Below are 14,095 nucleotides of genomic sequence, written 5' to 3'. Positions count from 1 at the left end.
GAAAAAATACAGAAGTTTGTGCTGTATCAAAACAGCGATATTTTGCGGTAATTCACCAATTATTTGCAATCAAAACGAATTTATAAAAATTTTTTATAAAAAAATGGATTCAGGAGGAGAAAATGATTAAAAATACTATAAACCCGTAGCGGCCAGACCCCAAAATAATCAGGGAAATTACACCCAATGATATTAATATTAATAGAACCATTACTCATCCTTAACGATGATCATGATAGTATTAACAGTGATTACCCTGTGTAGTAAAATGTGGAAAATTCAATACAGATTCTACCAAAAAAATATATAAGTATTAAATATACATATATAAGTCAGAATTGGGTCCTATATGCTAAAAAAAACACAAATGTAACTGTGATAAAAAGGGGCATTAATCAAGATTAGTTTCTGAAATGTCATTCAAACCGTTTGGATGTAGGGTCAATAATTTAAATATCCAAAAATTTTCTCGTTGCTTGAGTTTTTGGAACCGGTTAGGAACATCACAAGGAATTTGCTCAATAGGCGTAATGATAATTCTATTAAACTGGCAGTTATGGGATGAAGCACAGTGTCTCGAAACACTGTGTTTTAAAAACCCCTTGAGGACGTTATATCTATGTTTGTTGATTCTGCTTCTCAAACATTGAATGGTCCTCCCAACGTACTGTAAGTGGCACGAACACTCAAGGAGGTAAATTACAAAATTACTACCACAATTAAGGAAAGCCTTAATAGGGAAAATTTCTTTGGTTATATTGGAACAGAAGGTCAGTTTTTTGTGTGAGATATTATTACAACACAGACAACGTCCTTGGCTACACTTATAGGATCCATTCAAAACTGGTAAAACTCTGGGAATAGAAGGTTTAAGATTGTTAATACGACTAGGGGCCAATATATTCTTCAAATTAGCTGACCGTCTAAAGGTGATATTTGGTTTGTCAGGTAGAGAATTTTTGAGGAAAGGATCATTTCTCAAGATATGCCAATGTTTGGACAAAATAGATCTCACCAATTTATGTCCACTATTATATGATGTAATAAAATTATTTGTAAACTTAATCTTGTTGGTATTAGTTTTTCCATTTTTGTTAGTGCAATCGGTAGTATCCACTGTCTTTTTAGTTTGGCTAACACAGGACTTTTGGGTCAATTCTGTGGCTTTTGAACGTGCACCTTTAATAAGTTGTCTAGGGAAATTTTTCTCCTTAAATCTACTTTCCAAAACCTCACATTCCCTTAAAAAATTAATTTCAGACGAGCAATTCTTCCTCACTCTCCTAAATTGGCCAAAGGGTACATTTTTAATCCACGGGGGGTAGTGGGCACTTCTAAAATCGATGTAGCTATTAACATCAACGTTTTTGAAGTGTGTTCTGGTATTAAAATTGCTGTTAATGTCATCAAAATCAATGGTTAAATCTAGAAAGTCGATGCATGTACTGGAGAAAGTATAAGTGAAAGTTATTCCAAAGTCGTTCCTATTTAATGTTTCCATGAAATCAGTAGCTTCTTTTTCTTCACCTTTCCATACAATAAATAAATCGTCTATAAAACGTCTGTAGATTATTGTATGGAAAGGTGAAGAAAAAGAAGCTACTGATTTCATGGAAACATTAAATAGGAACGACTTTGGAATAACTTTCACTTATACTTTCTCCAGTACATGCATCGACTTTCTAGATTTAACCATTGATTTTGATGACATTAACAGCAATTTTAATACCAGAACACACTTCAAAAACGTTGATGTTAATAGCTACATCGATTTTAGAAGTGCCCACTACCCCCCGTGGATTAAAAATGTACCCTTTGGCCAATTTAGGAGAGTGAGGAAGAATTGCTCGTCTGAAATTAATTTTTTAAGGGAATGTGAGGTTTTGGAAAGTAGATTTAAGGAGAAAAATTTCCCTAGACAACTTATTAAAGGTGCACGTTCAAAAGCCACAGAATTGACCCAAAAGTCCTGTGTTAGCCAAACTAAAAAGACAGTGGATACTACCGATTGCACTAACAAAAATGGAAAAACTAATACCAACAAGATTAAGTTTACAAATAATTTTATTACATCATATAATAGTGGACATAAATTGGTGAGATCTATTTTGTCCAAACATTGGCATATCTTGAGAAATGATCCTTTCCTCAAAAATTCTCTACCTGACAAACCAAATATCACCTTTAGACGGTCAGCTAATTTGAAGAATATATTGGCCCCTAGTCGTATTAACAATCTTAAACCTTCTATTCCCAGAGTTTTACCAGTTTTGAATGGATCCTATAAGTGTAGCCAAGGACGTTGTCTGTGTTGTAATAATATCTCACACAAAAAACTGACCTTCTGTTCCAATATAACCAAAGAAATTTTCCCTATTAAGGCTTTCCTTAATTGTGGTAGTAATTTTGTAATTTACCTCCTTGAGTGTTCGTGCCACTTACAGTACGTTGGGAGGACCATTCAATGTTTGAGAAGCAGAATCAACAAACATAGATATAACGTCCTCAAGGGGTTTTTAAAACACAGTGTTTCGAGACACTGTGCTTCATCCCATAACTGCCAGTTTAATAGAATTATCATTACGCCTATTGAGCAAATTCCTTGTGATGTTCCTAACCGGTTCCAAAAACTCAAGCAACGAGAAAATTTTTGGATATTTAAATTATTGACCCTACATCCAAACGGTTTGAATGACATTTCAGAAACTAATCTTGATTAATGCCCCTTTTTATCACAGTTACATTTGTGTTTTTTTTAGCATATAGGACCCAATTCTGACTTATATATGTATATTTAATACTTATATATTTTTTTGGTAGAATCTGTATTGAATTTTCCACATTTTACTACACAGGGTAATCACTGTTAATACTATCATGATCATCGTTAAGGATGAGTAATGGTTCTATTAATATTAATATCATTGGGTGTAATTTCCCTGATTATTTTGGGGTCTGGCCGCTACGGGTTTATAGTATTTTTAATCATTTTCTCCTCCTGAATCCATTTTTTTATAAAAATTTTTTATAAATTCGTTTTGATTGCAAATAATTGGTGAATTACCGCAAAATATCGCTGTTTTGATACAGCACAAACTTCTGTATTTTTTCTTGAGTTTTTAAAACTTTTATTTTTAATCATATTTTAGATTGTCTAAAATAGCCCTCCCTTTCATCCAAATTAATTACTTGACACCTACATCTTTATATGATGGAATGTTCCTATTTTATTCCTTAGGATAATCACTAGAAATAAAAATATAAATGACATTCAGATCAACTTAATGGTTGATTGTTGTTTTTTCACTGAAATATACATTATTTTTATGGTTTCCACGTCCAGTTGAGTTCCCAGCTATATGGGTTCAATAGCAGTTTTTATGATTTTCACTTATTCAGTTTATTTTGTTTCAATTCGTTTTCATCCTAATTAAATGGTGAATTACCGCGAATTATTGCAAGTACGATACATCGCTAAACTTCTGTATATTTTATTGTCTTTTAGCAACTGCTTAAATTCATTGATATGGATATTAATGTTTTATATGATTGTCTGCAATTCCCCCCCCCCTTTTTTCTTATGACAAAATCCCATACCGCATTTTATTTCCACTCTGCCGATTTTAGTTTAAATTAGCATTATACATAATTGGATTTCTTTTTTTGTACCTGTCATGTTTGAACTGTTCACAGTGATTACGTCATCTTGCACTTTAACCCTGTCTACATTGGCGGTTTTTTTTCTCCCGCGTGGTGTATTTAAAGGGCTGTTGTTCAGACTACAATGTTTGTGGCCTGAGGAAGATGCCGGTGCGGCATTGAAACGCGTAGCCTACAATAAAGTTTCAATTCTAAACTACTACTGTATCCGTTCCTGAGTAGCAGCGCCGTATGGGGTCCCGTTTTTTCAAATAATTTATACATTTACATCGCGGTGGTCCTTCAAGATTGACCGGCTGGGATCTCGGCAGCAGCACTCATCCATTATCTACCTACTATACGCTCCTGACATTTTCACCTGTGGTAAGCCTCCATCTGTCAAACTAAGTTTGTTATTTCTTGGGCTTACTCACACTATGTGGCGCCGTGCTTTTCTCTCTCAATTCTCATCTACAGAAGGGATTGTCCAGATGGAACGATGAATAAACTTTACCTGCTGAAACTGGAATATCCCATTTAAGGTATCTTCTTATATCCCAAACCAGCTGTGTAACAATATTAGGCATCATGCACATGGCCATATTACATCTCCATTAGGGGTGGATCCAGGATTGAAATGTTTGCTACTACTTTATGTAAGCCACACGTCAACACATATAGGACAATAAAACTGCAAAAAAAAACACTCTTCGAAAATATGCCTCAAATTACGCTTCAAAAACACTTGCAAAAATCCAAACCGCTTCAGCTCCAAAACACCTGGATTCAGAAGCTGTTTTCCCTTGAAATCAGCCACGCTTTTTTCCGCCTCAAACATGTGCCGTGTGAACATACCTTTAGAGTAAGGCTGGATTCACACGAGCATGTTCGGTCCGTAAAGGACGGAACGTACACTACCGTTCGAAAGTTTAGGGTCACTTAGAAATTTCCTTATTTTTGAAAGAAAAGCACAGTTTTTTTCAATCAGAAATACACTCTATACATTGTTAATGTGCTAAATGACTATTCTAGCTGCAAACGTCTGGTTTTTAATGCAATATCTACATAGGTGTATAGAGGCCCATTTCCAGCAACCATCACTCCAGTGTTCTAATGGTACATTGTATTTGCTAACTGTGTTAGAAGGCTAATGGATGATTAGAAAACACTTGAAAACCCTTGTGCAATTATGTTAGCACCGCTGTAAACAGTTTTGCTGTTTAGAGGAGCTATAAAACTGACCTTCCTTTGAGCTAGTTGAGAATCTGGAGCATTACATTTGTGGGTTCGATTAAACTCTCAAAATGGCTAGAAAAAGAGAGCTTTCATGTGAAACTCGACAGTCTATTCTTGTTCTTAGAAATTAAGGCTATTCCATGCGAAAAATTGCCAAGAAACTGAAGATTTCCTACAACGGTGTGTACTACTCCCTTCAGAGAACAGCACAAACAGGCTCTAATCAGAGTAGAAAGAGAAGTGGGAGGCCCCGCTGCACAACTGAGCAACAAGACAAGTACATTAGAGTCTCTAGTTTGAGAAAAAGACGCCTCACAGGTCCTCAACTGGCAGCTTCATTAAATAGTACCCGCAAAACGCCAGTGTCAACGTCTACAGTGAAGAGGCGACTCCGGGATGCTGGCCTTCAGGGCAGAGTGGCAAAGAAAAAGCCATATCTGAGACTGGCTAATAAAAGGAAAAGATTAATATGGGCAAAAGCACACAGACATTGGACAGAGGAAGATTGGAAAAAAGTGTTATGGACAGACGAATCGAAGTTTGAAGTGTAAAAAACGGACGTGAAAAACGCGAGTTGCTACAAAAACAGATCCGTATTTTCAGACGTTTTTGCTCACTGCCTGTCAAACGACGACGCGTAAATGACAGGTCGTCGGCACAGTACGTCGGCAAACCCATTCAGATGAATGGGCAGATGTTTGCCGACGTATTGTAGCCCTATTTTCAGACGTAAAACGAGGCATAATACGCCTCGTTTACGCCTGAAAATAGGTCGTGTGAACCCAGCCTTACAGTTCTGGGAGCAGATCGGGTCAAATAATCTGGAAAGGAACTTACAATGATGAGAAAATTGAGAACAACGATACTATGAGTATGAAATTATTCTAGTGGCGGAGACTGCAATTCTCAGTACAATGTGACGAGTCCCCTGGGAGCAGAACGGTAAGCGGGACTCTATAAATAAGGGTACATGTAAATACTGTCTGAGCGCTGTATTGTGCTGAAGTCATCATCCTCTATCCTGTTTTGTGACACTACAGCTTCAGGTCACACAAGTCAAACATGATACACGCTACTTTGTCATGCCATAAGACTCCATTTCCCAGCCTTTGTTTGTCTGAAGGGCTTCTACATCCTGTATAAAAGGACACAATTAACCCTTTACTTAGTTATTTAAAAAAATATTACATCAAAAATAGGTTAAGTACGGGTTCAGATGCAACAAAATTTCTATTGAATTGGCTCAGATATTTGGGTGGATTCCATACCAAAAATCTGAACCAAAGGTAACGTGAATGCACATTAATGCTTTTTTTTTTCTAAACCTCATACTCATGCAGAGTACAAAATTCTGCATCTTTCCACTCAAATATCACTAGTACAGTAGGCCGGAACAAACTAAGTATAGGAGCTGCACCGTAGCATGAAATGTGGGTGCTATCCTCAGGGGAAACTTGACGTGAGACCCCAAACAAGAACAACCACAATCCAAAAGAAGAGGCAGCACTCCAGTGGTATAAAAATCCAAAATGTATTCACCAAACATACAGGCAACGTTTCACCCAGTGGCGTAACTACCCTTGTAGCGGCTGCTACGGGGCCTGCAGCATGAGGGGGCCCGTGCCGCCCGCCGGCACGGGCCCCCCTCCCATGGCCGGAGGCTCCGCTAGCAGCCGCTATGGCTGCTACAGCGCGACGCCACTGAAGGGGTTGTTCCTACAAAAGACATGCATCCCCTATCTACAGGATAGGGGATACATGTGGGATCTCTGGGACGCCCAGCGATAAGGAGAATAGGGGACCGAAAGTTCCTCGAAGTTCTCCATGACAGACCTCGGACTTCCGGAGTCTGTCGGCAGCTCCGTAAAAATTAATTGTGCACCGGTCGCGCTTGTGCGCATGCGTGACCAGCGCTCCTTTCATTTTTATTGAACTGCGCAGACCCCGGAAGTCTGAGGTTTGTCATGGAAGAACTTCGGGGGACTTTCGGTCCCCCGTTCTCCTTATCGCTGCCAGCGATCACACATGTATCTCCTATCCTGTGGATAGGGGATGCATGTCTTTTGTAGGACAAACTATAGGCCGTTTTTTGTTGGGGGCTGCATGGCGTTACCTACAGGGGGGGTTTAGGGCTGTATGGCGTTATCTCAAGGGGGGGTTTTGGGCTGTATGGCGTTATCTACAGGGGGGGGCTGTCTGGCGTTATCTACAGGGGGGCTGTATGGCGTTATCTACAGGGGGAGGGCTGTATGGTGTTATCTACAGGGGGAGGGCTATATGGCGTTATCTACAGGGGGGGCTGTATGGTGTTATCTACAGGGGGCCTGTATGGCGTTATCTACAGGGGGAGGGCTGTATGCCGTTATCTACAGGGGGTCTGTCTGGCGTTATCTACAGGGGGGCTGTATGGCGTTATCTACAAGGGGGCTGTATGGCGTTATCTATGGGGGGCTGTATGGAGTTATCTACAGGGGTAGGGCTATATGGCGTTATCTACAGGGGGAGGGCTGTATGGCGCTATCTACAGGGGAGGGCTGTATGGCGTTATCTACAGGGTGGGCTGTATGCCGTTATTTACAGGGGGAGGGCTGTATGGCGTTATCTACAAGGGGGCTGTATGACGTTATCTACAGGGGGGCTGTATGACGTTATCTACAGGGGGATGTATGGTGCTATCTATAGGGGGCGCTGTGTGGCGGAATCTATAGGGAGGCACTATCTAGAAGGGGGGGTTGTGTGATGCCCAGGGCAGGGGGTGCCCCAGTCAAAAGTTTGCTGTGGCGCCCAGTCTTTCCTAGTTACGCCCCTGGTTTCACCTTCCCATTGAAGGCATTTTCAAGCTATGAATGTGTGTGCTCCAAGCATTTAAATAGTGTGCAAAAGTACAAATTGGCAATGTATGATAAACATGATTCATTTTAAAGTGCAAAGTGCAATGCAGTAATACAACATACAAATACTGTAATTAATAAAACAATCATGTGAAACAGTAGTTCAATAAAAAAATAGGCATATATCGCAATAATCACAAAAAATACATGCATGTGAAATAAAGTGTCAATCATCATATTACGAGTTACAGCTGGCATTCACCCCAAGTCGCTGCGAACAACACACCTGTTCAGGTTTTAAAGTTTAAGGGTATGTGCACACGTAAACTGCATTTACGTCTGAAATTACAGAGCTGTTTTCAGGAGAAAACAGTTCTGTAATTTCAGATGTAATTGCTTGTCCTCGCATTTTGCGAGGCGTCATTGACGGCCGTAATTTATAGCTGTTCTTCATTCATTTCAATGAAAAACTGCTCAAATTACGTCCAAAGAAGTGTCCTGCACTTATTTGACGAGGCAGTCATTTTACGCGTCGTCGTTTGACAGCTGTCAAATGACGACGCGTAAATTACAGGTCGTCAGCACAGTACGTCGGCAAACCCATTCAAATGAATGGGCAGATGTTTGCCGGTGTATTGGAGCCGTATTTTCAGGCATAAATTGAGGCATAATACGCCTCGTTTACACCTGAAAATAGGTTGTGTGAACCCAGCCTAAAGGTAATGCAATATTACCGTCATGACGATCTCGGCGTTCATAATAATCCACCGCGCATGCTCACATCCTCTTTTCCGGGTTCCACTATTAACCAATCATATAGTAGATTGGAAAAACTGTGGAAAAGAGGTCATCTGATACAGCGCGTCATGCGCGCATGCGTACTAGTTAGATCAGGGGTCTCAAACTCGGCCGGTTAAGTGGGCCACATATAGAAAAAATTTTGACCGGCCGCATTACTTTCAAATTTGATACAATACAAAATTATTGTTAATCAATTCATTATTTGAACTACTAGAACACTATATTACTATAATAATAATAATAATACTACATTACTATAATAATACCACTAGGTTTAAAATTTGAGAGAATTCTCCACGTGCTTATTTCAACAATCCAGTTTTCCAGTTTAAGTGTCGCTAAATGCAGTCCGGCGGCTCAGTTAGCAGCGTTTGGCAGACACGCAAGTCAAGATTGGGCAGCCCCTTTTTTGATAGTGCCACAGTGCCCTCTGTAGATAGTGCCAGAGTCCTCTGTAGATAGTGCCACAGAGTCCTCTGTAGATAATGCCACAGTGCCCTCTGTAGATAATGCCACACACCCACTTGTAGATAATGCCACAGTGCCCTCTGTAGATGCTGCCACAGTTCCCTCTGTAGATGCTACCACAGTGCCCTCTGTAGATGCTACCACAGTGCCCTCTGTAGATGCTACCACAGTGCCCTCTGTAGAAGCTACCACAGTGCCCTCTGTAGATGCTACCACAGTGCCCCCTGTAGATGCTACCACAGTGCCCTCCGTAGATGCTGCCAGTGCCCTCCGCAGATGCTGCCACAATGCCCTCCGTAGATGCTGCCACAGTTCGCTCTGTAAATGCTACCACAGTGCTCTCTGTAGATGCTACCACAGTGCCCTCTGTAGTTGCTACCACAGTGCCCCCTGTAGATGCTGCCACAGTGCCCTCCGCAGATGCTGTCACAGTGCCCTCCACAGATGCTGCCACAGTGCCCTCTGCAGATGCTGCCACAGTGCCCTCTGCAGATAATTCCACACACACCCCAAGTAGATAGCTCCATTGGGGCTCCTTCTAGGAGTGGAATGGGGATTCCTCTGCTGTTGGAGCCCCTGACATCACTGTCCATACACTATGACGTCAGGGGATCCTCCTGGACGGCAATGTGATATCAGGGTCTTCCCCAGAGCCGGTGTCCCGGAGCAGAGCACTAGTATAGGCTCTGCGACAGAACTCTCGGGAAGCCACTGACATCAGTGTCCATATATGGACAGTGATGTCAGGGACTTGCCCAGAGCTGGGGTCCCGGAGCAAAGCCACTTCTAGCACTCTGCCTGGATTCCAGCTCTGCTCCTGACATCACTGTCCATATATGGACATGGATATCAGGGGCAACCCCAGAGATGGAGTCCCGGGCAGAGCTGCTCCTGACATCACTGGGACTCCTGCTCTGGGGAAGCCCCTGACATCACTGTCAATGTATGGACAGCGATGTCAGGGAATTCCACAGAGGGCCAGAGCAGAGCCTGTAGTAGCGCTCTGAAAGGGACTCCAGCTCTGGGGAAGTCCCAGACATCGCTGTCCATATGTGGACAGCGATGTCAGGGAATTCCAGAGTCCCGGAGCAGCGGGCTCTGTGTCCCGCGGGCCGCAGATGACTGCCCCAGGGGCCGCATGCGGCCCGCATGCCGCGTGCTTGAGACCCCTGAGTTAGACTGAGACCTTCATCGCCATCTTGGAAAAGGTAAGTATATCTCTAAATATCTATCCCTTGTACTGTAATAAATTGAATTCTAAGACATATATTGCTACCGCAACTGATAGTGTGTTAGACAGGATTAACTACTCCGGTTTATTCCTTGAAACCAGAGACAAAAACCATATACTATCATTTAAAGGGGAAGCACTCTGTTTAGGTTCTCAGAGAAAGACGACCCAACGGGTTCTTACGACCAATGAATGCTCAAGTAGAACCATGATACATAATGCAGAAGAGGGAAAACTAAATTCAAACAAGATATACTGTAGATGATTGATGTGAGAACATGCATAAACGGGGTTATATAAAGTTAAAATGACCGTCATGACATAAAGATCATTGTTACTGTAAATATTTTCAAATCAGTCGTGTTCATCTCGACCAGTGAGTGCACAGCCAACTTCCGACAATAATCTGTGAAAAGAAGATAAATAAATGTAAATACTGTGAAGATTACCCAATTTGGCTCGACATAATAAGATATGAAATAAATATATATCACATTCTGCCTATAACTAAATAACCGACAACTCAACATAATCTAGGGGATTTGAGCAAATTATCCTTACCGAAGTGTTTTCAGATACTATATAAAATCCCAACCTATAGTTGCTTTGTTACAAAATTTATTTTCTGAACACATTCAATGGATAGTCCACATTTAAGCCATGTGGAACCAATGTGTTCAGACAATGAATCCATTTTGCTTCCCGTTGTTTTAGTATAAGTTCTCTATTGCCCCCCCTCTCCCCCGTTTTAATGGCGGGACATGGTCTATGATCATAAACCTAAGGCTATCAACAGAGTGTCCTGCCTCCATAAAGTGTCTAGCAACAGGTAGCTCATTCTTACCGGTACGTATACTTGACTTATGGTTAATAAGTCGTAGGCGACATTCTGTAGTCGTCTCACCAACATAAACTAGATGACACGGACATACAAGAACATAAATGACATATTCATGTCTACATGTTAGCATAAATCTGATGTCAAATTTCTCTGAAGTAGCAGGATGTATAAAATTATTGCCCTTAATCATAAGAGGACAATTGTCACATGACAAACACGGGTAACTACCTTTCCTATTGGATTGTATGCCCAGACCATCCATTCTAGAGGACCGTATCTCAGACTTGACTATACTGTCTCTCAAGTTACTTGGTCTTTTATAAGAAAACAAGGGATATAAAGACAATTCTGGTATATTTTTGTAGAAATTGCCTAACACAGTCCAGTGTTTATGGATCATTTTCCTCACACTGGCACTATATTGACTGAAAGAACTGACCATGGCAATCCTGCTACTTTTCTCAGCTCTATCTTTAGGTATCTGTAAGGGTATGTGCACACGGTAGCAGGCTTTTACGTCTGAAATGACAGACTGTTTTCAGGAGAAAACAGCTGCCTCGTTTCAGACGTAATTGCTCCTCCTCGCATTTTGCGAGGCTTCTCTGACAGCCGTAAATTTTGAGCTGCTCTTCATTGAGTTCAATGAAGTACGGCTCAAATTACGTCTGAAAGAAGTGTCCTGCACGTCTTTTGACGAGGCTGTATTTTTACGCGTCGTCGTTTGACAGCTGTCAAACGACGATGAGTAAATTACAGGTTGTCTGCACAGTACGTCGGCAAACCCATTCAAATGAATGGGCAGATGTTTGCCGACGTATTGTAGCCCTATTTTCAGATGTAAAACGAGGCATAATACGCCTCGTTTACGTCTGAAAATAGGTCGTGTGAACCCAGCCTTATGCATCTCTGTTCATCACTGCAGTCCTGTCCATATGTCTCCTCATTATTTTCTTTGGATAGCCTCTCCTGATAAACTTATTTGACATATCCCTCAGTCTCAAATCTACGTAGATTCTCTGGGTCTGCGACAATTATTTTCCCCTGAAGTAGCTGACTCAAGGGCAGCGAGTCAACCATTTGTCTTGGGTGAAAATTTTCATACAACAAGAGGTTGTTGCAATCTGTAGACTTAACGCATAAGTCTGTGTTTAGTTTGTCCACTGACATGTGAGTTAGCGCGAAGAAAATGCCCCAAATCACCCCTCATTGATTTCAATAGGAGGAAGAGGCGTTTTTTTTTACCCGGGCGGCTTTTGGATGTTTGTGGAGATAAAAAGCAGCATTCTCTTTCTTTAAGTGGTATCCGCCTCTGACCTTCCATTGAAATCAAATGCGACTCTCGTTTGAAACATTTTTGACCAAAATCTGCCCATGCTTAAAAAAACACTCACATTTTAAAAATCTGCCTCAAAATCTCTGAAGGAATTTTGAGGAAGATATTTTTCTGCCTAACAAAAAACACAGTGTGAACTACCCTTATGTGTAATTTCACACGTAGCGTAAATACTGCAGATTTTCCGCAATGTATTTTGTTGCAGAAAATCCGCAGCATAATACAGTAGTAGCAGAGTGGATGAGATTTGAACAAATCTCATCCACACACTGTGTAAATGATAAGCGGAAAAAACGCAGCTTGTCAATTGTATTTGAATAATTACTACTTTTCTGTTGCAGGTTTTCCCCATTGAATTCAATGGGGAATTAAAACCCGCAGCAAATAGCAGATGTTGCGATTTTTGTGGCGGAAAAGCTGCGATTCCACCGCAAAAATTTGCAACTCAGAAATGTTTTTTCTTATACTTACCCAGAATTCTGTGCTACATCGTCCAGGCAGGCCTCCTGAGATGACGTTTCATCCCATGTGACTGCTGCAGCCAATCACAGGCTGCAGCAATCACATGGGATGAACCGTCATCCCAGGTGGCCGGGCTGCAAGATGGCAGAGGGACGCGTCACCTTGGCTACGGGTAAGTATGAAACTCTTTCTTTTTTTAACGTGCAGTTTTCCGCAGTGGACATTCCGGACGAAATACTGCACCACAATTTGGTGCGGTTTTTCGGCCAGAATTCCCTGGGGTGACCAGGGCGGATACGCTGTGTGCTTTTACGCAGTGTATCTGCCCTGTGTGAACATAGCCTAAGAGTGCACATTTACTTTAAACTGCACCATTTTTGTGGAGTCTTAAGCTGGATTCACACGCATTGCAAAATACGTGTAATACGCGTCTAGTCTGCAGCATTTCCGCATTCAAATCCACATCAAAATCTGCATGTAATACTTGCTGATCTTGTGGCAGATTTGCTGCGTCCAAATTCGTGTTGGAAAAATACACCATGTGTGAATTTAGCCTTTTGCTTCCTGTTGTCTGAGTAAACTATAGCAATCCTGTATCGCAGTATATCGCATGGCCGCTATAAATTGCTGTGATCATATCTGTACATGTAACTACTCCAATTGATGCTATTAAGCTATGACTAAGGATGTTTATCCGAAACGCGTAAGCGAAACCTGTGTTCCTTCGTAATGCCGTGGATGTTTTAAATGTTCAAATAAAGAAGCAAAGATTTTATTACATTGCTGTGGATTTGTATCGCTGGAATTTCTCCGTCTAACCCTGTGTGTGTCCCGCTCTGGACTTATCTGTGCCTGATACTGCCATGTGCTAATTGTGGATGGGTAGTTTGTTTGGAGGTGAGCTGGCTATTTACCCTGTTGCTGTTAATCCAATTGATGTCACCCAGACAGGAAGTCAAATGGTTCATAGACTAATTGAATTACATGAAAGGCAAGGGGATACCAGAAGAGAAATAAACATAGATTCTGCAAATGTTTCCTACATTGCCGTGCTGTGCGCTACTTAAAATCTTTTTCTTACTACCCCTACTTTTCAATACTTGCCATGTCCCCATAACTACAGACTACACCTTTTAGATGCAGAGTACCCTATTAAAAATGCCAGAGTTCCCCTATAAATAGTGCCCTGCGGAGATTATATGCCTATATTCCCTTATGCATAAAAAATGTTCTGTAAAAGCCTGCATCACACA

Source organism: Rhinoderma darwinii, chromosome 3 (genome assembly GCF_050947455.1).
Source record: "Rhinoderma darwinii isolate aRhiDar2 chromosome 3, aRhiDar2.hap1, whole genome shotgun sequence".
NCBI classification, from domain to species: Eukaryota; Metazoa; Chordata; class Amphibia; order Anura; family Rhinodermatidae; genus Rhinoderma; species Rhinoderma darwinii.
Note: the sequence above shows the minus strand (reverse complement) of the source record.